Here is a 25,381-nt window from a genome sequence, read left to right on the forward strand (position 1 = left end):
TCATGGTTGCATAAATAATGAGAAACCGGGTTTTACAGTTTATATATACGAACTCTTCATAGTATTAATTGTAGCATTGGAACCGGCGGATTGTAGTTAACATTGTAGTTGTTACTATGTATCTAATCCAAAACAGCCAAGCTGTAAAAAAAGTGTGCGGCCCTCAGAAAGGCTATGGTGAAAAAAGATGTGAAATCCAAGGTGGCGGCCAAGAAATAGCTGTGATGGTAGGTTAATGGTAAAAAATTTAATAATGACAATTCAGGTAAATTTTGTGAAGCGGCACAAAAATTCACCTGAATTGTCGTTATTAAAATTTTTACCATTAACCTACCATCACAGCTATTTCTTGGCCGCCACCTTGAATTTCACATCTTTTTTCACCATAGCCTTTCTGAGGGCCGCACACTTTTTTTACAGCTTGGCTGTTTTGGATTAGATTTCATTTCTTTTTGTATTTGTATACCCCAAAGCCGGCCTATGGCCAGCTTTGGGACTTTATTAACCTATGTTTTTTTTCTTTACTACAGGAAGAAGAAAAGATGAAGTAGATGTATTTTAAATATTTTATCAGTAAATGTACAAATTATATATGTAATACATAATATTGATTACAGAAATCTCCATGGTGGTTTCTTTGTAACTGAACACTCTGCAAGGTGACTTCTTCTAATTGCTCTCTCTACAGGGTGAATTGTTTGTAGCTGAACGATCTACAAGGTAACTTCTTCTAGCTGATCTCTCTACAGGGTGATGTGTTTGTAGCTGAATTCTGTACAGGTGATTTGTTTGCAACTGAGCTCTTTGCAGAATGGTTTCTTTGTAGCTGAACTCTCTAAAAGGTAACTTCTTCTAACTGATCTTTCTACAGGGCAATTTGTTTCTGGCAGAATTTTCTACAGGGTGATTTCTTTGCAGCTGAACTCTCTACATGGTGGTTTCTCTGTAGCTGAACTCTCTACAGGGTAATTTCTTCTAGCTGATCTCTCTACAGGGAGATTTGTTTGTAGCTGAACTATCTACAAGGTAACTTCTTATAGCTGATCTCTCTACAGAGTGATTTGTTCATAGCTGAATTCTGTACAGGTGATTTGTTTGCAGCTGAGCTCTTTACAAATGGTTTCTTTGTAGCTGAACTCTCTCCAAGGTAACTTCTTCTAACTGATCTTTCTACAGGGTGATTTGTTTGTAGCTGAACTATCTACAAGGTAATTTCTTCTAGCTGATCTCTCTACAGGGTGATTTGTTTGTAGCTGAATTCTGTACAGGTGATTTGTTTGCAGCTGAGCTCCTTACAGAATGGTTTCTTTGCAGCTGAACTCTCTACAGGGTGATTTGTTTGTAGCTGAAATCCCTACAAGGTAACTTCTTCTAGCTGATCTTTCTACAGGGCGATCTGTTTGTAGCTGAGTTCTCTACAGGGTGTTTGTTTACAGCTGAATTCTCTACATGGTGGTTTCTTTATAGCTGAACTCTCTACAAGGTGACTTCTTCTAGCTGATCTCTCTACACGGTGATTTGTTTGTAGCTGAACTCTCTACAGGTGATTGTAGCTGAACTCTCTACAAGGTGATACTTCTAGGTGATCTCTCTACAGGATTCCTTGTTTCTAACTGAACTCTCAACAGGGTGATCTGTTCATAGCTGAACTTTCTACTGGGTGATTTGTTTGCAGCTGAACTCTCTACATGGTAGTTTCTTTGTAGCTGAACTCTCTACAATGTGACTTCTTCTAGCTGAACTCTCTACAAGGTGACTTGTTTCTAGCTGATCTCTATCCAGGGTGACTTGTTTCTAGCTGAACTCTCTACAGGTGATTTGTTTGTAGCTGAACTCTCTACATGGTGGTTTCATTGTAGCTGAACTCTCTACAAGGTAACTTCTTCTAGCTGATCTTTTTACACTGCATATTTGTTTGTAGCTGAGTTCTCTACAGGGTGATTTGTTTGCAGCTGAACTCTCTACATGGGAGTTTCATTGTAGCTGAACTCTCTACAATGTGACTTCTTCTAGCTGAACTCTCTACAGGGTGACTTGTTTCTAGCTGAACTCTCTACAGATGATTTGTTTGCAGCTGAACTCTCTACATGGTGGTTTCTTTGTAGCTGAACTCTCTACAAGGTAACTTCTTCTAGCCGATCTTTCTACAGGGTGATTGATTTTTTTTGCATCTGAACTCTTTACATGGTGGTTGCTTTGTAGCTGAACTCTCTAAAAGGTGACTTCTTCTAGCTGAACTCTCTACAGGGTGATCTTTTTGTAGCTGAACTCTCTAAAAGGTGACTTCTTCTAGCTGAACTCTCTACAGGATGATTTGTTTGCAGCTGAACTTTCTACATGATCATTTCTTTGTAGCTGAACTCTCTACAGGGTGATTTGTTTGTAGCTGAAATCCCTACAAGGTAACTTCTTCTAGCTGATCATTCTACAGGACGATTTGTGACCGGATTTGCGAAAAGGTACCTTTTCCACACATTTTACATACCAGCAAACAAAATGGTGTAACATTTGACTCCTTACACTGATTAACTTGCTCTTAGTTTCAAAATGCAGCTAGATACTGTAGCTACACTCATGGAAAATTTCAAACAATTATATGAAATGATCGAAAAGTTATGAAGCTTCAAAATTCATAAAATGGGTCAAATTTTGTGTGTGAAAAAGGTACCTTTTCGCAAATCCGGTCACATTTGTTTGTAGCTGAGTTCTCTACAGGGTGATTTGTTTGCAGCTGAACTCTCTACGTGGTAGTTTCTTTGTAGCTGAACTCTCTACAATGTGACTTCTTCTAGCTGAACTCTCTACAGGGTGACTTGTTTTTAGCTGATCTCTCTACAGGGTGACTTTTTTCTAGCTGAACTCTCTACAGGTGATTTGTTTGCAGCTGAACTCTCTACATGGTGGTTTCTTTGTAGCTGAACTCTCTACAAGGTAACTTCTTCTAGCTGATCTTTCTACAGGGTGATTTGTTTGTAGCTGAATTCTCTACAGGGTGATTTATTTGCAGCTGAACTCTCTACAAGGTGAATTCTTCTAGCTGAACTCTCTACAGAGTGATTGATTTTTTTGCAGCTGAACTCTCTACATGGTAGTTTCTTTGTAACTGAACTCTCTACAGGGTGATTTGTTTGTAGTTGAGTTCTCTACAGGGTGATTTGTTTGCAGCTGAACTCTCTACATGGTAGTTTCTTTGTAGCTGAACCCTCTACAATGTGACTTCTTCTAGCTGATCTCTCTACAGGGAGATTTGTTTGTAGCTTAACTCTCTACAGGTGATTTGTTTGCAGCTGAACTCTCTACATGGTGGTTTCTTTGTAACTGAACTCCCTGCAAGGTGACTTCTTCTAGCTGATCTCTCTACAGGGAGATTTGTTTGTAGCTTAACTCTCTACAGGTGATTTGTTTGCAGCTGAACTCTCTACATGGTGGTTTCTTTGTAACTGAACTCCCTGCAAGGTGACTTCTTCTAGCTGATCTCTCTACAGGGAGATTTGTTTGTAGCTTAACTCTCTACAGGTGATTTGTTTGCAGCTGAACTCTCTACATGATGGTTTCTTTGTAGCTGAACTCTCTACAAGGTGATTTCTTCTATAGCTGATCTTTCTACAGGGTGATTTGTTTGTAGCTGAACTCTCTACATGATGGTTTCTTTGTAGCTGAGCTCTCTACAAGGTAACTTCTTCTAGCTGATCTCTCTACAGGATGATTTGTTTGTAGCCGAACTCTCTACATGATGGTTTCTTTGAAGCTGAACTCTCTACAAGGTGATTTCTTCTATAGCTGATCTTTCTACAGGGTGATTTGTTTGTAGCTGAACTCTCTACATGATGGTTTCTTTGTAGCTGAACTCTCTACAAGGTAACTTCTTCTAGCTGATCTCTCTACAGGACAATTTGTTTGTAGCTGAACTCTCACATGATAGTTTCTTTGAAGCTGAACTCTCTACAAGGTGATTTCTTCTAGCTGATATTTCTATAGGGTGATTTGTTTGTAGCAGAACTCTCTACAAGGAAACTTCTTCTAGCTGATCTCTCTACAGGGAGATTTGTTTGTAGCTGAACTCTCTACACGTGATTTGTTTGCAGCTGAATTCTCTACATGATGGTTTCTTTGTAGCTGAACTCTCTACAAGGTAACTTCTTCTAACTGATCTCTCTACAGGGTGATTTGTTTGTAGCTGAACTCTCTACAAGGAAACCTCTTTTAACTGAGCTCTGTACAGGGTGAATTGTTTGTAGCTGAACTATCTACAAGGTAACTTCTTCTAGCTGATCTCTCTATAGGATGATTTGTTTGTAGCTGAACTATCTACAAGGTAACTTCTTCTAGCTGATCTCTCTACAGGGTGATTTGTTTGTAGCTGAATTCTGTATAGGTGATTTGTTTGCAGCTGAGCTCTTTACAGAATGGTTTCTTTGTAGCTGAACTCTCTACAAGGTAACTTCTTCTTGCTGATGTATCTACAGGGTCACTAGTTTGTAGCTGAGTTCTCTACATGGTGGTTTCTTTGTAAATGAACTATCTACAAGGTGACATCTTCTATCCGATCTTTCAACAGGGTGATTTGTTTGTAACTGAACTCTCTACAAGAAAACTTCTTCTAACTGATGTGTGAACAGGGTGAATTGTTTGTAGCTGAACTCTCTACAGGGTGATTTGTTTGTAGCTGATCTCTATACAGGTTACTTATTTCTAACTGATCTCTTGAATTCTGTTCAGGGTGACTGCTCTATTAGGATGACTGCTCTATTAGAGTATCTCGATCTCGCACTTGCTACACCAAGTTGGATTTCGTGTTATAACTCCGTGGCTTTAAGTCTGATTCTTCTACACCATTGAAGAGCCTTTCTAAGATGATTACTCCATCTGTACAGTGAATTTCAAAGCATTACCCCAAGCGGTTTATCTGGTAGGCGTGGCAAGTATTCTTTTTTTATTAGCCTAATCTCGGTTGCGTAATTGTTACACACTGTTGGTTTTGTTGTTGTATCTTCCTGGTTTTTAGCTCGATTTCTTACAAACCACAAAAGGTTTGAGGTTCAATAGTTAACCTATTCACCCACCGATTTTCAACTTCTTCCCATATGCGGTTTACCCTGTATGCGTGACAACATATTGGTGTTATTTTTCGTGCATAATCGCTCATAACTCTTTGCCTGTTTATGGTATTCCAGCCAAAGTTGGTACCGAGATGCGCCTTTATACCCCCCTTCTGTGTGCCAAATTTCAAGGCAATCGGATAACGCGTTCGCGTTTTATAGCAGTTTTTGTAAGTGTGCGAAAAGAGGAAGAAAAATAAGAAAAAAAAACGAAGAAACTAAGCCAATTTTTGAAGTCGCATATCTCAGGAATGCCTGAAGCGATTTCGCTCAAATTTGGAATGTGGAGTACTGAAGTTGGAGGGAATGTACACAGCAAAATTCGTCTTGTTTTATCAAGGCAGCACAGAGCTACGGAGGTGCGAAAATTGCGTTTTCTTTCTTCCTGTCAATATACTCACGGGGTTGCGCGCCGGCTTCTTGGGCCGCACGACACACTACCGTGTGTCTTGATAATAGCTGTCTTGTTGTGTTGTTGTTGCCATGGTCAAGCCAGGCCACCATAATGAGATGTACTTTGTAAATGACATAGACAAATTGGAATGGGTAAGAAGATGGAGATATAGTAAATAAGATATTCCTGATAAATGATGTTTATTTGTTGTTCATATAAAGTGTTGTTGATTGTTCATGCCTTCCGATCAGTATAGTTAAAATCTGAATAGCCATGACAACGTTGCAGGATAACTGGTAGAGTTAGTAAACTATCACCATGTTAATCAATAATATACTGATCCAACACTGATGTAATAAAGTACCACACCTTATGACCTCCAGCTAGTATGGCTAATGTTGCCTCCTAGCAACTATGTACTGTACAACCATGATGATAACATAAATAGAACACACAAAAATGTGCACACTACTGCACTGCACACATATACACACACCACACCGTGGCACACACAAAAATATCAAGCATAAAAACATCAATAGGGTATGAAAAGTTCATTAAAACTCCACCTAATTATTCAGTGGCCACAAATACAACTGAACACACCGTGGCACAATGTTTTCATTGGCAACTCAACAGAATATTAAGGCTCACTAAGCGGACACTTTTGTGTAGGCAATTCAATGAATGCTTTCTTTCTCTACTGTAGTTTTAAATAGTGAGTACCTATGAATACTCACAGATGGATGTCATGATGTAGTGAAATGGAGAGCCAGTTGTACTAATAAAATTTTCTTTGACAGTACTATAACAATAATAATGTACAGGATGTGTGCCTACACTGCAAAACACTCTAATACAACATTCATATGCTATAACTTGCTGACAGAGCATGGCAGATTATTTGAAGGGGGCAATGTTGCAGTAGCCTTATTTAGATTTTAGTTAGCTATGTATTGACCATTCATGAGAAAATAAACAGAACTTTATTTGGGTATCTTGTTTAATATAGAAATAGTAGGTGACACTTTTGAATGTAAAATACATCTTGCATTATATACAAAGCTAAATACAAAATACCTTAAATAAAATTTTGAAAGATAGCAAGAGTAACTCTTTAGCTGAAAGGTATAACAGAATCAGTAACTAATATTTGACTGCTTTATTAGAGTATATTTCATACATGAGCAGTGTGACCAAACTTAGAAAACATATAGTCAATGGTTCACAACACACACTATAGTAACACACCCTATTAGTATATGCAACAATCAACATTGACCTCCAAGGTTTCATAGTCAGTAGCCCCTCCGATCCAATACTCCACTACTGACTAGTCTGCTATATAACATTGTCTTTATAGAATGCCATCTCATGTCAACTGCATGCAGCTACCAACATAGTGCAGTAAGCATTATTAATGATGAATGTGATTGGATTAGATTCTGCATAAGAAGCCACACCTACAAGCTGTAATTCAGCAAAAATGCTACCTCTCCCATTGTGCAACAAAGATGACTTCTGTGGTACAAGGATTGCTAAGACAACTAAAATAATAAAAGTAGCAAACAGCGAATTAAATTGAGATGGAAAAAATTGAAAAATATCAAATTAGTCAACCCTACATCAAAAAATCTGCTTATGTGGAACCAGAAAATTACATGCAGTAGTAGGTCCTCAACTATCTGAACAGTAAAGTGACTCTTTGTTACATGAAAGTGTATGTACTATTAGAGTATATGTTCTATTGGGATATAAAGTCTGTGCATAAACAAATTAATAGGCTTAAAATTTAAATTATCCACAAACTACACTTTACAATGACATTGGATCAAGAATTTTTGGCTCATTGTTAATAAAATTTTGCTGCCATAAAGAAGTTTACCTCTTTCAAAAGACTAAATGGGTGGACCTCTTTCAGTTTACCCAGGACTAAATTTATATTTGTTTCTATTATGAAGCTTTTGTCCTCAATTCAGTGAGCTTGTGTTATTGTAGCACATAGGCATTTAGGTATATCATTGTATATCCTACATATCTATCAAAAACAATGATGAACCCCTTTTAGCATTGTGGTCCTATTGCAATTGAGTAGGGTCTGTTGACATTCACTACATTTTGGGACCTCTGTCATATTGATTTTAGTGAGCCATCTTTGTCATTCTGGCCTACGTAGCTGTTAAATCATGTTGTAGCTGAATGAGAACATCTAATTAATCAGAAAAGAAAAAAATAGTGTAAGGCCCAGCATTGTCACCAGTCCCAACCAAATGCACTGGGTAGGGTCTGGGCATGAACTAAAACCATTTCTGATTTTTTCTGCACACTCAATCACCCACCCAAAACCAAACTCACTTTCTCCACACCCACCTTTGCACAGCTCTTCCCAGTGTAATGTAATCCTCCAGGTCTAGCAGTTTACATTATTTATGATGACATTACTGACACAGCTAGAGGTGCCATGCCCATCACTGAGACTTACCTCCTCCCCGGGAAGTCCCAGATCAAGTGAGCTGTCAAACAGACAAAATGGTGTTACACAATAATGTGCAAATAACGCCAGCAGAAGTTTACTGCATAGTAATGGTAATTATAGTAATTGTATACACTATTTGAGTAACATTCTGTTGGGACATGTACATTTAAGGCACAGCAGGAAATTGGGTTGAAAATGAAAATCAACCCAGTTTATTTGAAATTGAAAGTCTAAATACTAACCAAATAATGTTAACTCTACAACATTTATAACAACACTCCAACTGTGAACTATTTCATTTACACACACAACACATATACAATTGTCAGTATGGCTTCAACTGCTTCTACCAATACTGGAATGACAGTTAGTTCACTATTGTCAGTAGTGTGTTTGGTAGTGTTGTGTATGGGTGGATGGTACGTACTTCCAGTCCTCACTAGTTGAACTAAGAACACTAGTGCTACATCAACAACAAAATATTGCTGGACAGAGAAGTGAGATCTTGGAAGTTGGAACACACAGCTAAAAATGCAGAACAAACAGAAATCATTCGCCAACTCAAAGAAAAACTAAATGAACAGGAGAGACAAACTGATTTAATATTACTGCAATTAGAAGAGGCTCAGTTACAGGTAATTACATAATTCATTCAACATGCAATGCAAAAAGGTTTATTATACTAAAGAGGCCGCATTCAACTGTGTAGCATTTTTTTTAGATACTGTATAGATGAATAGTAGATAGTTGAGCAATGGGAGTTAATTCACTCTAAGAAAAACAACTGACTAATTATTAATAACTACGTAACTGATTAACTTTTCCTAAAAAATAACATGGAAATTTCCCATAATTTTGTTCCATGCCTGACAACCTCCTTATATATGTAGCAGTGGAATATGGTTAAGCAAAGTGCATAACTATATAGCAACTTAGCTATCATACTAAGGCTTCACCATATCATACACAGCTTATCCTATTCACAGGGTAACAATGAAGAGGATACCAACTCCAATGGCATTATTACAGATAGACACAGAGTGGTAAAGAGACTTGCAGTACGGGCACTACCACCACCACCACCTCCATGCACCCATTGTTGGCCCACCAGGACCTAAGGGAGACAGAGGATATCCAGGGGCTGGAGGAACCAAAGGAAAGAAAGGAGGCCTTGGTCCCAAAGGACCTACAGGAAATGTAGGCTATCCTGGAACCAGAGGATACACTGGGGAGAAGGGAGACAAGGGAAGCAAGGGTTATACTGGAAGCAAAGGATATCCTGGACCAGTGGGACCCAAAGGAAGTGATGCAGGTAGTGCTGCATGATACTGTGCTTTTGCCTATCATCATACAGTACAGTAGTACTGTATAGTATATAGTATAAATCATGAAGTTAGCGTTTTCCTGCAAAAATATATCACTCGAAAATCAGCCCTACCTTTCCTCAGGATAATTTGCATAATTAGCAGGCCTAAGCACACATTCACATTGAATTGAATTGCTTTTAACTGCATGGTTCCTACAAAATTTTAATCGTTTAACACTGACTAACTGATATCCTCAGCCAAGCTTATGGATAATGCTACGGGGTTTTTTCACTGTTGACATTATATACTTTGACCCGAGATGCACCTTTTCATTCATACTGCAGCAGTTTCAATGCATGCATGTATCATGGTGTCCTCCCTTGTGTCCCATTTCTATGTTTAAGTGTTGATTTGCAGGTACGTATAGTATGTATATCAGTAAGTGCTGATTATCACATTAATAATAGGATATAATATGTACATCACTCAGACTGAGACCATTGGAAAGAGTCTCCACATTCAGTCAGAGTCTTTCCTGACAATTTTGGGAATATTCGTAATTGGTGGTGTACAGACACACCAAAGAAGAAGACTACACTATTACAAACTGAGAAATAGTAGACTCAGTCACTATCACCACTACAGTGCTTGCCAGATGCTCTTTGCCACTTGTTGAATGTGTCAGTGCTGACAATTAGTGTGTTGAGTGAGCTTTGAATGTTTCATTGCTCTTATGTTTAAAGCAATTAGCCAAGTACACAGATTTTCACTTGTGACTCATGGGCCATTACACACCAGTACTTCAACCTAGAGTATAAATTGTATTATTGTAAATCTGTACTGTATGACAAGTTCACATTCAAAATATAAAGATGATTATTGAAATGATAACATTGCACATCATTAGATGCAGGTGGAATTGTTTATGTCCGTCCGTCCGATGGGGTCACACTTCTTACCCATCCACTGGAGCACAGTTAGTCTACTCCAGCAGAGCAGGAGGATCACATTATGAATATGGAGGAGGAGGTAATCCTCAGTGTCTACCACTTGATCCTAACTTCTACAGGACTGTTAGTGGAGCACAGCCTGGGGCCTTTATGTATGCAGCAGAGTACCGGGACACTAATCCACTAAGATCAGGCAGTCATGATACTGATGTCCCATGTGCTGTATGTTATGTTCCTACCAGAAATACTGTATACATGCTACCAGCTAACTATACTTGTCCATCAGGATGGACCAGAGAGTACTTCGGCTATTTGATGAGCGAACGCTACACCCACGCCCGATCAACATTCTCCTGTGTTGATCGTAGGCTCACATTAGTGCCTGGTTCATTCCGCGACCACAATGGCTTTCTATTCTACACAGTAGAAGGAGTGTGTGGATCACTACCTTGTCCTCCTTGTCATAGAGACAAAGAACTGTCATGTGCTGTGTGCACCAAATAAACCACTGCTGCGTATAATATTTATGTTTAGAATCTACAAGTGTAGACCGCTGTACATTGTTGACTGTTTAGCGTAACTTTTACAAGCATGTTTCTATATATCATTATTGTAATAGGAAAATTGAACAATGCATATACGTACGTAGCAGCTATTGTTTTTGGAAATGGCATATATATATATAAATAACAATATGGTTATTTACATTGGATGATACACACATCCAGCAGCTATATATTCTCAGAGGCAGAAACTAGCTAACTGTTTCACATTCCACAAAAAGTTGAGTCACATGAATAAAATCTAACATAAACAGGTTAATTAGTTCAAAAAAATAGAGTTAAACCAGATATAGGCAGTATTAGGCACAGTCAAGAGTATATAATAGAAACCATTATATACTCTTGGTACAGTGTTTAACCTGGTTATTCATAAGAATTTCAGTATGTTTTCAATTATGGACCGCACCCACATTACAGATAACATTAAAAGCTTGTACCCAGCAACAGCCTAAAAACACTCTTTATTGAATGTTCCATAACAATATTCCAAGGACTTGTTTGCTTGCATGTTTGTTCATGTGAACAAAATAGCTATAACATTGCCAGCTGCTGACCAATAATCACGAATGTATATAAAATAAATCCAGTGATTACACTCATATTGGTTTGGGTGATTGGTCACCCACCACAGGCTAATAGCCTGCTACGGAGCTGTAACTGAGGCTGTAACATGGGCACAAGGAATTTGCCTGATATGCATAGCCACGTGCAGTCTTAGGCATCTTATCAGTCAAAGCCTTCATGCCTGTGTTACAACTATATATTATATGTAACTGAGTAGATATGACAATTAAACTATTGAACAAGATGCATTCAAAAAATGACATTACATTTCACAATGAAATGTTCTTCCAATTTGGTCAAATAAACATTGTACTCCTCAGCTGTCAAACTAATGACATCAAAACAATATCATCTGCTGCATCTTCCATACAGTGTACGTAGATCGTTCCATTAATATGCTGGGATCCTGGATAGTCCCAAAGATTTACAAACTGTCTAGTCCATTTAGGCTATTCTTCTGCATATTCACATGCAAACGGTTTGTGTAATTTAAAACATAGTCTTTAAACAGGCTGTATATGGACCAAGTGTACATGTCCTACAGACCTTTAGCACTTTATTTATTTATCAATTTTTGTCAATGACAGGGGTCACACAAAAGGCATAAGCCTGTACAGGGTGCTTCCACTTGTGCTGCTGCTGCAAAAAAAAAAAAAAAATTGCACTTCTGGCACTGCATACCATCTTCAGATTATCAAGAATCAACTGTGACAGATTTGAATTACTTACAATGTCCACTCATTGCAACAAATCCCTATTAGTACACATTTGTATATACAGCCTACTACTACTACTATACATAGATAGCTATCCCAACTGACATTTGCAAAACCATAAGTGCCACAAGGCAAATGAGTTGTAGCCTAAGTTTTTCACCAGTCTATTATGCTGACTGAGCATGATAGGTGCTTTGAAGCACCAAGCATAATGCTAGCATGATAGGCACAGTAATAAATACACTGCAAGTCCTATCCTATCATATTCAAAGAGATTGACATGCCATAATAGAACTACTTATAGGTGCTTGACATAATCATATCATTTTATTACAGAAATTATATTAAAGCTGTGAAACAAACACTTTTATTTTTCCACAAGTGATCACAAACCAGAAGTTATTCAAAAAGTACAAAATTTTTAAGCACATGCAGTACAGAGGCAAAGACATAAATATTGAGCATAATGATCATGATAAGCATAACAAGTTGTATTTTTAACACTGCAGCATATTTAATTTTAAACCACAATAGGCTGCAGGTGCCTATAGCCAAAGATATCAGTTATCTCCATGGATTGCCAAGTGCCTTAGTTCAAGGCAAGTAATCTTGCAGTTTTAAACTTTCTGTGTGTGTTTTTACATTTATTTATTTATTTTAGTGATGCTCTGATTAATAATCTGAAATCAGTTTATCAGCCAAATTTCAGCAATATTAGTATTGGTAATTATTGGAAGATAAGTTAGTTGAAGTTAATTTTACTAACCCTGATGATATTTGATATTGCTTTCATAAAAACAAAAAAAAAGGAATTTTTGCAAACATAAACATCAGATCAGTTATCAGTATTGGCCATTGTGTGAATTTCAGTATTGGCTAATTGGATAATTAACAGTATCTCTCATTGGTGCATTACTAATAATTACTTATTTATATATAGCTAGATTTGTTTGTCTGAAATGGAAGTACATAATGTAAGGTGTTGTCAATAAAGTGGGTGTAATGTGGCAATGGCTGTTTTGTTAGTTGTATGTACAATCCAATACTGTATGGAGGGAAACTTTGGTGAAATATCACAGTCAAAGAGTAAAATTTGGCTAATTGTTAGTAAAGCTCATGCCCTTGCTTAACTAAATACCAATCACCATACCTGGTGTGGTGCCACGCTTGGCATCTGATATTCAAGACTATAAGCAATCTACATTCCATGCAGTAAGCAAGCCACAAAGAGCAGTTGTTTTCCTCATGAGCAAAATATTTGGATGGGAAAAATTTGGCAAATTTATGGTCATTTGACAAATTTTGCTGGTACCAAAGATGTGGCTCCATACGGTATGTGATCAGTCTTTGGAGATGTGTCTGAATAACTATAACTCAGAACACCACACCACTGCTCAGTGGAGAGTAGCTTTACAATAGCAGTGGTATTTAATTATCTATTGTTGTTGGTTTGTGGCAATATACCTACAACAAACTTTGAGGTTTGAACACCAGCCTACTTGTGCTTGCTTGTCAGCTATGGAAGTGCAAAATGTAGTCTGTATTCCAGTGTTACTTGTGGGATGCATGAAACTTGCTAAAGCATCTATTTTCCTACTGTACATTGTGTTATGCTACACACACACACACACACACACACACACACACACACACACACACACACACACACACACACACACACACACACACACACACACATTATCGCCTTATCGCCTTATCAGCTTGTCAATATCTGTGTGCCGATTGATCCTGATGGCCTCATGAAAGTCATTGCGTGTCGACTTATTGCCCTTGATAAATGCCCAAGAGTTAGGCCTATTGTTGTGGGTGAAGTTGTTAGGAGAATTATTGGCAAGGCTGTCTTGGCTACAGTGAAAATGGATATTCTTGAGGCAGCTGGCCCTCTTCAACTCTAGTCTGTGCAGCGGGTCAGGATGCAGGTTGTGAAGCTGCAATACATGCAATGCACTCAGTGTTTACTGATGAGTCTACAGAAGCTGGATTGCTGGTAGATGCAAGCAATGCCAATAATAGTTTGAACCGTCAAGTTGCACTTTGCAACATACCTATACTTTGTCCTTCCTTAGCTGTAATTCTGATGAACACCTATAGGGCGAATGTTCCACTATTCATTGATGGTAAGCTTCTGTTTTCATCTGAGAGCACTACACAGGGGATCCACTGGCAATGGCTATGTATGCTATCAGTGTGGTTCCTTTGATTGATGCAATTCGTGATTGTGATATACAACAGACCTAGTTTGCTGATGATGCAACTGCTGCTGGCTCTTTGAAGGGATTGTATAAATGGTGGTCTTCCCTTGTGACTTTGGGCCCAGCTTATGGCTATAATGTAAAACCCTCTAAATCATGGCTGATAGTGAAAACAGAACATCTAGATTTGGCAAAGAAAGTTTTTGCTGGATGTGGTATAGGCATTACTACTGAGGGCAAGCGCCACCTTGGTGCTGCCATTGGATCTCCAACTTTTGTGAAACACTATGTGAGTGAGAAGGTTGATTATTGGGTGTCTTGTGTGCAGAAGTTGAGGGTGATTGCAAAGGTTCAACCTCATATGGCTTATTGTGCTTTCACTCATGGTCTTGTTGGTAAATGGACTTACTTTTTGAAAACTCTACCTGGAATTTCTGACTTTCTTCAGCCCCTTGAATTATCCATTATTAAAGAATTTATTCCTACTGTTACTGGCAAATGTGTCAGTGACTTAGAAAGAGATCTGCTTGCCCTTCCGGCACATATGGGTGGGCTCGGGTTGTGTGATCCTTCTGTCAATGCTAATTTTGAATTTGACTCTTCCCTTCAGGCTACCTCAGCCTTAGTCTAGGAGATCATTGAATAGCAGACTTATTTCAGGGTAACAGTGGTTAGTTCCCAGCGTCAAGCTAAGGCTATGTTATGTCTTTAAGATGTCAGCAGCTGGTTTCTAAGCAATCAGAACTTACTCCCCTTTTGCTAGCCGATTTACATAGCATTATTTCTTTGTATAGTGAGAAAGGTGCCTCTTCTTGGCTATCAGTACTAGTGCTTCCCATTGAAGAACATGGATTTGCACTCCATAAAGGTACATTTAGGGATGCGTTGTGTTTGCGTTATGGATGGTTTCCCAGTGGCTTACCTGCTAAGTGTGTACGTGGTCATGGATTCACTGTTGATCATACAATGAACTGAACATCTGGTGGTTTCCCTACTCTACATCATAATGAACTTAGGGATTTCACCGCAGCTGCTTTGTCTGAAGTTTGTCATGATGTGGCATTTGATCCAGTGTTGCAGCCCTATTTGGTGAATCTTTTCACTATGCCACAGCTAATGTGGAGGATGAGCACGCCTGGATGTCAGTGTGCAAGGATTTTGGGGAAACCATCATCAAAAGGCTTTCTTTGATGTAAGAGTTTTTAATCCCACTGCTCCTAGTTATCAAAACACAGCAGTTTCTTTTCTGTATGAAAGGTTTGAGTATGACAAACAGTGTAAGTATGAGCAGCGTGTAAGGGATGTAGAAATGGGCTCTTTCACCCCTTTGGTATTCTCTACTTTTGGGGGAATGAGAGGTGTGGCCACTACTGCTTACAAGAGGTTGGCATCTCTGCTTGCTGCTAAGAGAGACCAGAGTTATAGTAGTGTAGTGTCCTGGATTAGATGCTCCACCAGTTTTTCTTTACTGAGGTCAGCTGTAACCTGCTTGCATGGAGCCAGGTCTCATCGTGGCAGCCCAGTGACTATTGGAGCACTTGACCTTGCAATATCTGAGGGTCAGGTGCTTCCATCACATGTACTTTGAATTGTTGTTTCTTGTCAGTTTTTTTTTTCATTTACTTGTTATATTAAAAAAAATCACATACTACTACCAAATCGACACTTTTCGCTGTCAGCAAAGATGAATGGGACACAAAGGAGGACACCATAAGTCCATGAAGAATGCATTGTACATACTGCAGTATGCCAAAGGCACCTCTCTGGCCAAAGCGACGTCAAACAGTGAAAAAATCAAGCCCATAGCCTTAGCCGTTATCGAGTTACACTTGTCTGAAGGCATCAGTCAGTTACTTATTTAGTCAGTCAGTAAGTAGAAAATTCCATTAAATAAATATTTTTTTAAATTCCGTAGCTACTTGTAGAAAGTGTTTTGGGTCAATCTGAAAGCTTGTTTGGGCTTTGTTTTACCTAACCAATACTGCCTCATCATTGTCTGGGAAATTGAGACTGGTTTTTGGGTGATGTTGTTTTGTGGGCCACACCTACTCCTTTGTGGTCCCTACTATACAGTACTATCGTACTGTATGATAGTGTATAGCTGAATATTATGTAGTTGAGCAATGGAAGTTAATTCATAGATGAACAGAACAAACAAATTGACTTCATATTATTGGGAATTAGAAGATCAGATTAAGGCAATTACAGATTTATAATTTATTGCTTTTTCATCCATAACAACAGCCATAGCTTCCATATGGTGGAATGGTATTATAAATCATACAAAGTGTAACAAAGAAAAAATCTAGCTTTGCTACAAACTGTTTTGCGAGTTTCATGGCAAGATGCACTAGCACTAAAACAAAACTGTTAACGTGGTGTTAGTAGATGGCTTGAAAGTTAATTCAGCACGAATTACTTCAAGTGACTGCACTAAAATTTTACAAACACACATCTGTTTATACTGCACTACAGGTAGAATGTTCTAAGATCTACTAAAAATAGTCTTTGAAACTAAAACCTAAATAACTACAATCTATGAATTGTTAAAGATAATTTCTGTCCAGAGTGCATTTTTCTCTACACTCCTACAGGTCAACTTATCCTTTGATAGTCCTTTAGTCATCATATCAGCCAGGATCTCATTTATTGGACAAAAGTTCAGTTTGAAGGTGTTATCTAGCATTTTCTCAAAACACAGTGATACTTAATGTCAATGTGCTTGGCCTTGTTGTGGTATTGTGGTGACTCTGCTGTGCATTATGGCTGGTTGATTGTCTTCATGAACAACAGTTGGATTTAGACTCTATATTTAGGCTGTTTTGGGTGGGTAATAAATCTCATATACTCCACCTTGTTTTCTCATACAATATGTATAACATATGCTCAAAATCTAGGTTTATCCAGTGAGTACACATTATTAACATGCAGTTGATACAATGAGGGTGTTTATTTTGTCACGTGAGCTTGTATGGTTGCCATGGCGCTAGTATACTTGCGAGAAAACCAGCAATTTTTTTAGTCTAAAGCAGTTGTACAAGCACAATGTGGAGTCTATGAAATTTATAAACCCTCAGTCCCTTAGTAGTGCCCTAGCGTCCCTTGTGCACTGCAGATTTGGGCCTTTGGGTTTATATATTTCATAGACTCCATATTGTGCCGGTATAACTCAGTATTGTTTAGTTTGTTCATTGTGGTTCTCTCAGCCAAGTATGTAACTTCCTCTGTTGCATAAGCTAGTGCAATATATGTGACTGGGCCTGCGAAAATAAGGCATGTGGGCACATAAAAATTGCCTACTTTTTTGAACTTTGATGTATCATATTCCATTATTGCTTGGCCATGCAATTTTCAGCACTTATTAAAGATTTAGTAGGCTTTACAATACAATTAAGTTACAGAACGAACATATTCTATCCCAGTACTGTGATATGTGATGTTATGTGGCGGGGTGTAGTTTGTGCCCACATGTCCTATTTTCGCAGGCCCGGTCACATATTCAGCTTCAGTACTAGAAAGAGCAACACTAGTCTGAGTTTCTTGCTTTTCCAACTTACTGGTGCTCCATTCACCATCAGTAACCTGAAATAGACTTTTGATCATTCGCATCACCAGCCCAATCAGCATCCAAGTATCCAGTTATGATCTTGTCATTGTTTTCATCATTATTTATACTGACATAACTGATTGTGCCCTTCAGATACCACAGGTCTCAGGATATGTTTAACTGCCACCCGACCCAATATTTCAACTTTAAACAGGCTGTAGGACCAGGTGTCCTACAGACCTTCAGCCCTTGTGCTGTAAAGCCTTTATAATTAAATAAAATGTTCTTTGGTTGGCTTGGGGAGAAGAATCTGGCATAATCACTGACAGCAAATGTGATGTTTGGTCTGGTCCATCCTAAAAGATACAGCAACATACCCACTGCAGATTGGTGCATCAAACAGTTCAGTAACTTTCAACAGCTTTGCTCCTGTGGCCACTGGTGTAGCAGCAGGTTTGCAATTTTCTAATCCAATGTTTTTCAAGACAGTCTGAGCATAGGATGATTGACCAATCCAAATTAAGTTTCATCCTTCACATTTACCCCAGCTAACTTTCTCCAAATAACAACAGGATCAGTTAAATCGCTTATAAGATACAGGAGTGAAGTATCCACAGACAAAACAATATTAGTCAGAGCTCTATCTCTTTTTGCAGCAAACTTTGATGTTCTGCAGGATTACCAGTATGCACAACTTTTCCAGTACTATCTTCCACAAGCCTTCTTTCATAAGAGCCATCGGATCTTCCAGTGGGATAGTCGGTACTATTGAATGGAACAACAGCAGTAACAAACTTTGATTCAGCCATAGTAGTAAAACAGTTAAAACAACACCAGGAAATGTCTCTCTGCTTCAAACTAATGCTCAACATACTCACCAAAGGCTGTGCCCATAACTGGTTGGAATGTGGTGCTAGCAGATGGCTCAAAAGTTAATTCAATACAAAATACTTCAAATGACTGTTTTACAAACACAGATAACACTATGTACAGGTAGAATGCAGACCCCTGTAAGCGTTCGAGTGTTAATCAGATGGCTACAGGTTCAAGGCTGGTCCAGTCATGGATGTTTTCTCCTTTTGTCACCTTTTCAAACATAGGTCTACTTTCTGTAACAACTTTAAACAGGCTGTAGGACTAAACCTTCAGTACTTGTGCTGTAAAGTCTTAAAAAATAAATAAATAAAAATGTTCTAGACCTACTAGAAATTGTCTGTGAAATTGAAACTAAAGGCTATGAATAAAAATAATTTTGGGCATGATAGGAATCAGAAATTATGCTAGCATTACTATCTGCACTGTACAGATGAAAACACTTTCCAGGGAAAATTCTACCGGCTCTCCCTTTACGTTGTTCGGCAGATGTTTTGCTGATCCAGCACACCTGTAGCATATCTATGCCCCTCTTATGATTGAAGTGAAGATCTTTTGGCCAGGCCAGGAAATCTATTTGACCTTTCCTGAAATGCAACCTTCCCTGGAAAGTCAGGGAATCTGATCTTTCCCTGATGTGTCAGGGAATGTACGTAGCATTCCCTGGAATGTCAGGGAACCTAAGTATCCTTCCCAGACATCAGGGAATCTGACTTTCCCTGAGATGTAAGGAAATCTGACATTCCCAGAAATTTTTATAGCTTTAACAGTGGGAAAATCAACAGATTGCACAATTCCATTAAATAAGATTGGAGATACTCTAATAGAGCAATCAGAAATTCTATTAAAACATTTACACACACATTACTACACTAACCACTCACTTGTCAATCACTGATGTATACAACCGATCTGTGCAAAAATAAGCTGGTCTATTATATAGGTGTTTGGATATAGTTACCCATTTTGTTTTGTGTTTAACTGTAGCACACCTTTGGTTTACTTAAACTGGTCATACGGAACTACCCAGTTTCAACCCTGATTTGGGACAGAAATGCAACTACATAACTATGTATTTACTTCTGTATCAAGTATTGCACCAAGGAGCAGTACAGTTATGCTTTACAGTGCAGTACTGTACAGCATGTATAATTTAGTACCTGAAAATAAAATCAGTAACTTTGATTAAAGTGCAGTTGCACTGTTCCTTGTTGCTGTAATTGTCAAATACTCTATGTATTTTAATTTGCATTCACTCTTCTGGGAATTAGGCAATCATATGAAGATTTACTATCCTACATCTTATTCTATTAACAGGTTGACAATGAAGAGGATACCAATTCTAATGGCATTATCACAACTGGACACAGAATGATAAAGAGACTCGCAGCATGGGCAGCACCACCACCATGCACCCCGACCTATGGTCTTCCCAGACCTAAAGGAGATACAGGCAATCCTGGACTTCAAGGAGAGAAGGGAGAGAAGGGAGAGAAGGGAAATGTCGGCCCCAAGGGACTCACTGGAGATGCAGGATACCCTGGAACTTAGGATGACAAGGGAAGCAAAGGTGATAATGGAATCAGGGGTAATCCTGGAGCAGTGGGACCACCTGGACCTAAAGGGAGTGATGCAGGTAGTGTTGTGCACTGTGGAATGTTACATAATTTGTGACTGACTGAGCAAACAAGCATGCAAAATTCATATAAACCATACACTGGGAAATAACACATATTAAATTTAGTCACTTCCAGTAATCAATACAACCTTCTAACCATCAGATTTGCCTGTTTAGAATTATTTTTGTCTTTATACGTACTAAAGAGTACATGAGTTTCAGATGCTTGTTTACAATGCACCTTATTTCCACACTGCTGTTTCTTTATTGGGATAGCCTACTTGTTTGCACACATGGAGGAATATAGGAAAAGCATATGCATGGTAAACTCACTGAGTCAAGTCTTATTTTGCTATCCTGTTTCAGTCATGTGCTTTGATTGATTGATTAAGTACCTGTATTTTATTTGCTGTACAGTTGCAGGACAAATTAAATTTCTTGCTGTTCTAACTGACTAGAACTATTACTGAGTAGCATCCACTCCTTGGTACTATAGATGACAGAGAAGCAAAAAAGTTTGCTCAATGCTCTGGTGCATGCCTGATGTAATAATTACCTTTGCCACAATTAATTAATCCCTATAAGTGGCGGAGAAAAGTTTCAATATCCAATAGAGTACTACATACATAAGCTATATATTTCTTAACACTTGCAATATAACAGGCATCCAATAAGGCTTATAAGATGATGAACAGAATTTATAAATGAAATACAGTGTGTGTACCATGCATAGCTTTGGAAACTGGTTTCATCACATTTTGATGGACAGATGGAGTGTTAAAGAGTTTTACCATGATTTTGCAGTTTATATTAATCACGTCATCAATTTCACTGAAATTCCACTGGGTGGTTAACCAGCACATGGACAATAACAAGACACCTGATAAGTATAGTGTGTGTCATGTGGCCAAGAAAACCAGCATACTACACTAGTGTGTTTCAGTTATAAATATAACTCTGTGCTCCCTTGTCCAGACTTTCATAGTGAAGATGCCTAACTTCTCACATTCTCACAAAAATGTATCATGATTAGGGCATTGAGCATTGAACAAAGCCCTACCATGTCCACATTTCTCTTATTCTTTTTTGCTTCTAGTATATACCAAGGAGTGAGTTTCAGCTTTTTACGCATGAATACTCTTTGAGTTATAGTTCCAGACAGCTGTAACAGCAAGAAATTTGATTGTATACCTTGTCCTCCTTTTTGTCCCATTTCTTTTTGCTAGGAGTCAATTCATGGCAGCACATTAAGAGTGCTCTGTACAGTTTAAGTAAGGCTTCCCAAGTCACATGGTGAAACAGGTTATCTTTACAATGATGGAAATACTGTGTGTTAGGCAACAGGCATGCTCCTTGCTATTCTACACACACCCTTATGTTTAACATAGAACTAAGTCTGTCATTTTTCACCCAAAAGGCATGAAAATTTTGGATGAGTTGCTGTAGTAAAAAAGAGCACTTGCAGTTTTTTGATAGCAACTTCGGGTGATAAATAGCATGGACGTGAAAAGAAAGATAGGTGGCAGTATCAAATTGGAAGTTGAGTATCTGATGATTGAGAAGTTAAAACACAAAAATAAAATGCACAATAGTTTGTACTGTTTTTTATAGTGTATCATGAAAGTATCAAGGCTCTAGTGTGTAAACTGTAAGACTAGGTCTAGTTTAAAGGGAAAAATTATAACTCGCATTCTACAGCAAATTAGCAGTTGGGTTTGGACTAAAGTGTGCTCTAGTGTTAGCTTATATCCAGTAAGAAAGTACAGTATATTTGCCCAAACCATTTGTGAGTTATGGTAATTTCATGGGAGCCATACATGAACTGTACAGAGCACCTTTAAAGCTTGCCTGTGGCTGTGTGACTAGCTATTAGTCTGGTATGTATTATACATCACAGACTATTGATTAGAAGTTATAAGTGCCCACGCTGGAAAGCTAAGGCACTATGTAGTAGGCACTTATAGTCTCAAATTGATCAGCCTCAGTGGAAGGGTCTGCAACATACCAAACTACATAACTATCTACCACATTAATTTAATCATCCGAATTTTCCATAGTGGCTGGATTGATTGCAGTGACACTTCTTGTGCTGTTCTTTTTCTTCATTTGAAATGCTGTGGAATGGGCTGAACTAAGACTGATAATTATCACTTAGAGCACTAGGAAGTGCACTACAATATGGTACTTAGCACTAGCACGCAACACTGTAAAGCCAGCTGCATGTATACCTACATGATTTCATCTTTCCAAAAAATTCTAAATCACTTTTATTATGATACGTAAATCACTACATGTATATAAAGACAATATGTGTATCATAACATAATACTTCCTTATAATATACTTCCTGATAATATTGTAAACCATTAATTGCAGGTGGAGTTGTAACTAGTCTACTGCGGAAGAGCAAGAGGATCACAGTATGACCATAATGGAGGAGGAGGTGATCCTCAGTGTCTACCACTTGATCCTAACTTCTACAGGACTATCAGTGGATCAAAAACTGGGCCTTTATGTTTGGAGCGGAGTACAATAAAACTAATCCACTAAGATCAAAACAGTGATGACACTGATGTCCCTTGTTCTGCATGTTATGTTCCTACCAGGAGTACTGTATACATGTTACCAGCTAAGTACACTTGTCCATCAGGATGGACCAGAGAATATTTCGGCTATTTGATGAGTGCATAATATAAACATGCCCAAACAACATTCACTTCTGTTGATCATAGTCTCACACTGATGACTAGATCATCGCACAACTACAATGAATTACTGTTCTTCCCAGTAGAAGGAGTGTGTGGATCACTATCATGTCCTCCTTATCACAGAGAGAAGGAACTGTCTTGTGTTGTGTGCACCAAGTACGTAGACTACTGCTGTGTGATTCAAAATGCTTGACTGCTGTAAAATTTTGTGCTAGATCTTTAAGCTTTTGACTGCAGTTTTCAGTATTGTTTTCAAGCGTGCTGCTGTATACGTACATACTAAGAATGTTATACAAGCATGGTAGAGTATAATGCAGAACATTAGAGTACATATCCACACACACGTACATATGTAGCTTGTAAAAATGGTAGGCAGAAATACAAGTTTATATTACTTCAAAAGGTCAGGTATACTTTGTAGTGCTGTTTGAAAAACTGAGTGTTATTAATTTGCTCACATAAAACACCTTGAGTTGTGTATATGAAAGTTACCAGCTCATAATAGAACCCGATATAGATGTCAAGAATATTCTAAACTATACGTATATCCAACCTTTTGAGGCACTTCCTTTGCAACATGAGAGTGATTCATGAAATAAACTCTAGAGAGGAAAAATTAGAGTAGGGTGATCACAGTGATAGGCTTCCTCAAAATCAATTATAGTGTTCTAGTAACATAAAAGCATCCAATCCAGAAATACAGTTCACAGACTCTAAGCCTTCTCAGAGATCCCTAGTGGAATAGTATTCACAGAACAGGTCACATGTAACACATATGGAAAACAAGAGTAGACTGTACAAACACAATCTAGGGTCAACCCTTTTCAAGTTTTACACTGGAACCTGTTAATGTGCACACTTGAGGACACCCAGTGGCGTAGCTACTATTGAGGCAACCGAGGCAGCTGCCTCGGTAAAAATTCTCACTAACAACAGGCTGAGCAGGCCAGAGTTTTGGCAACCCTGATTTTCTATTCAAACGTTCATACTAGACAGCATTACTGTATCACACACACATATGGCTGTAGTACTAAGCAGGGCCAGAGCCTACAGTTACACGGTGCTGGACCACTTTAAATTTTCAGCTACTTGAATTTGTACAAGATCGAGATACTCTAATAGAGCAGTCATCCTAATAGAGCAGTCATCGTAATATACTCTAATAAAGCATTCAGTACAGATTAGCCACCACTCTCATTACACTGCTTGGTCTGAATTATTTACATTTGTGTTAATTGTATTAAATTACTTTTCAAAAGTTCCAATGAGTCAACTGCATGGCATGGCATTACATTGAGCTAATTGATCATACAAATCAGTTACAATAAAAAAATAGCCTCCACATGTCATTTCAAAGCATATCTTTTCAAAATTTTCCTTGTGGGAGCATGCCCCCAGACTTCCTAGCTTGACATCCTTAGCACATGCAGTTGATCATCACATGAAAGAGATAATTTCTGACTTAAATATCACATCAGATCAATAAAAAGTATAGTGTGTACAACTATGACCTCCGTTGGAGTCCACGGATGGCCTGACCACTCAAACTATCTCTGGAGTAATTCAGGTTTTTGTGCCGGTTGAATGCAATTAAACTAGTTTAATAATTGAAGCATGGTATACTGTAGGCTGGAGCATCACTTATGACATGTGGAAAAACAGTTTCTTCCATCCAACCAGAGTCAACCTGCAAATGTTGTACCACCCATACTTGAAAGTATTTGTGAATCAGTTGAGTCAGAAGCAGACCCTTTCAATTAGGTCAATGTATAAACTTTGCCTCGGTAAAGATTTATTCCTGGCTACGCCACTGGACACCTACATAATACAGACACCTATAAGGTCCCAAAGTATCAATTAGTACATATGACCTGTAAAACCAATACACCTTGATAATCAGTACACCATTGGTTGGTCCCTCCATTGTATTTGTATGACTACTGGACAGACAGACAGACAGACCAACCAGCACTTGGACACTTGTATGTTTAGGGAACCATAAATCAGAATAGTATAGTTATATGAGTTGGAAAATTTTAAAGAAATTGCTACATAGTGGAATTCACATTTTTTCGATATGGTACTTGCTGTTCTAGAGAAAGGCTGTGCTTATGCAAGCTGGTTCTTGTACACAGGGAATGACATATAGCACTGAGATCAGAGAATCCCATCCATTAAATACACACAGTGGGATTTAGAAAATGCTATCACTGGGACTCTGTAGTTGAAAGTAAAAACATAAACATCATCCAATTATGTAAATTATATACACACTTGCACTCCTGACACATTCAGTTCATTGTAAACAAAATATTTGTTTATACCTGATAATGAGCGGGTGTAGCACTGAACG

The 25,381-nt window shown here is 38.3% G+C and overlaps 1 long non-coding RNA gene across 1 annotated transcript; it reads left to right on the plus strand.

Moving 5' to 3' along the window:
- The first annotated feature begins 8,283 nt into the window (after positions 1–8,283).
- On the plus strand, positions 8,284–10,892 carry LOC136263759 (uncharacterized). The gene is made up of 3 exons (XR_010704777.1): positions 8,284–8,604; positions 8,956–9,281; positions 10,184–10,892. It is a non-coding gene; the product is annotated as an uncharacterized lncRNA (long non-coding RNA).
- The last annotated feature ends 14,489 nt before the right edge of the window (positions 10,893–25,381 follow it).

Source organism: Dysidea avara, chromosome 8 (assembly GCF_963678975.1).
Source record: "Dysidea avara chromosome 8, odDysAvar1.4, whole genome shotgun sequence".
In the NCBI taxonomy this organism is placed as follows: Eukaryota; Metazoa; Porifera; class Demospongiae; order Dictyoceratida; family Dysideidae; genus Dysidea; species Dysidea avara.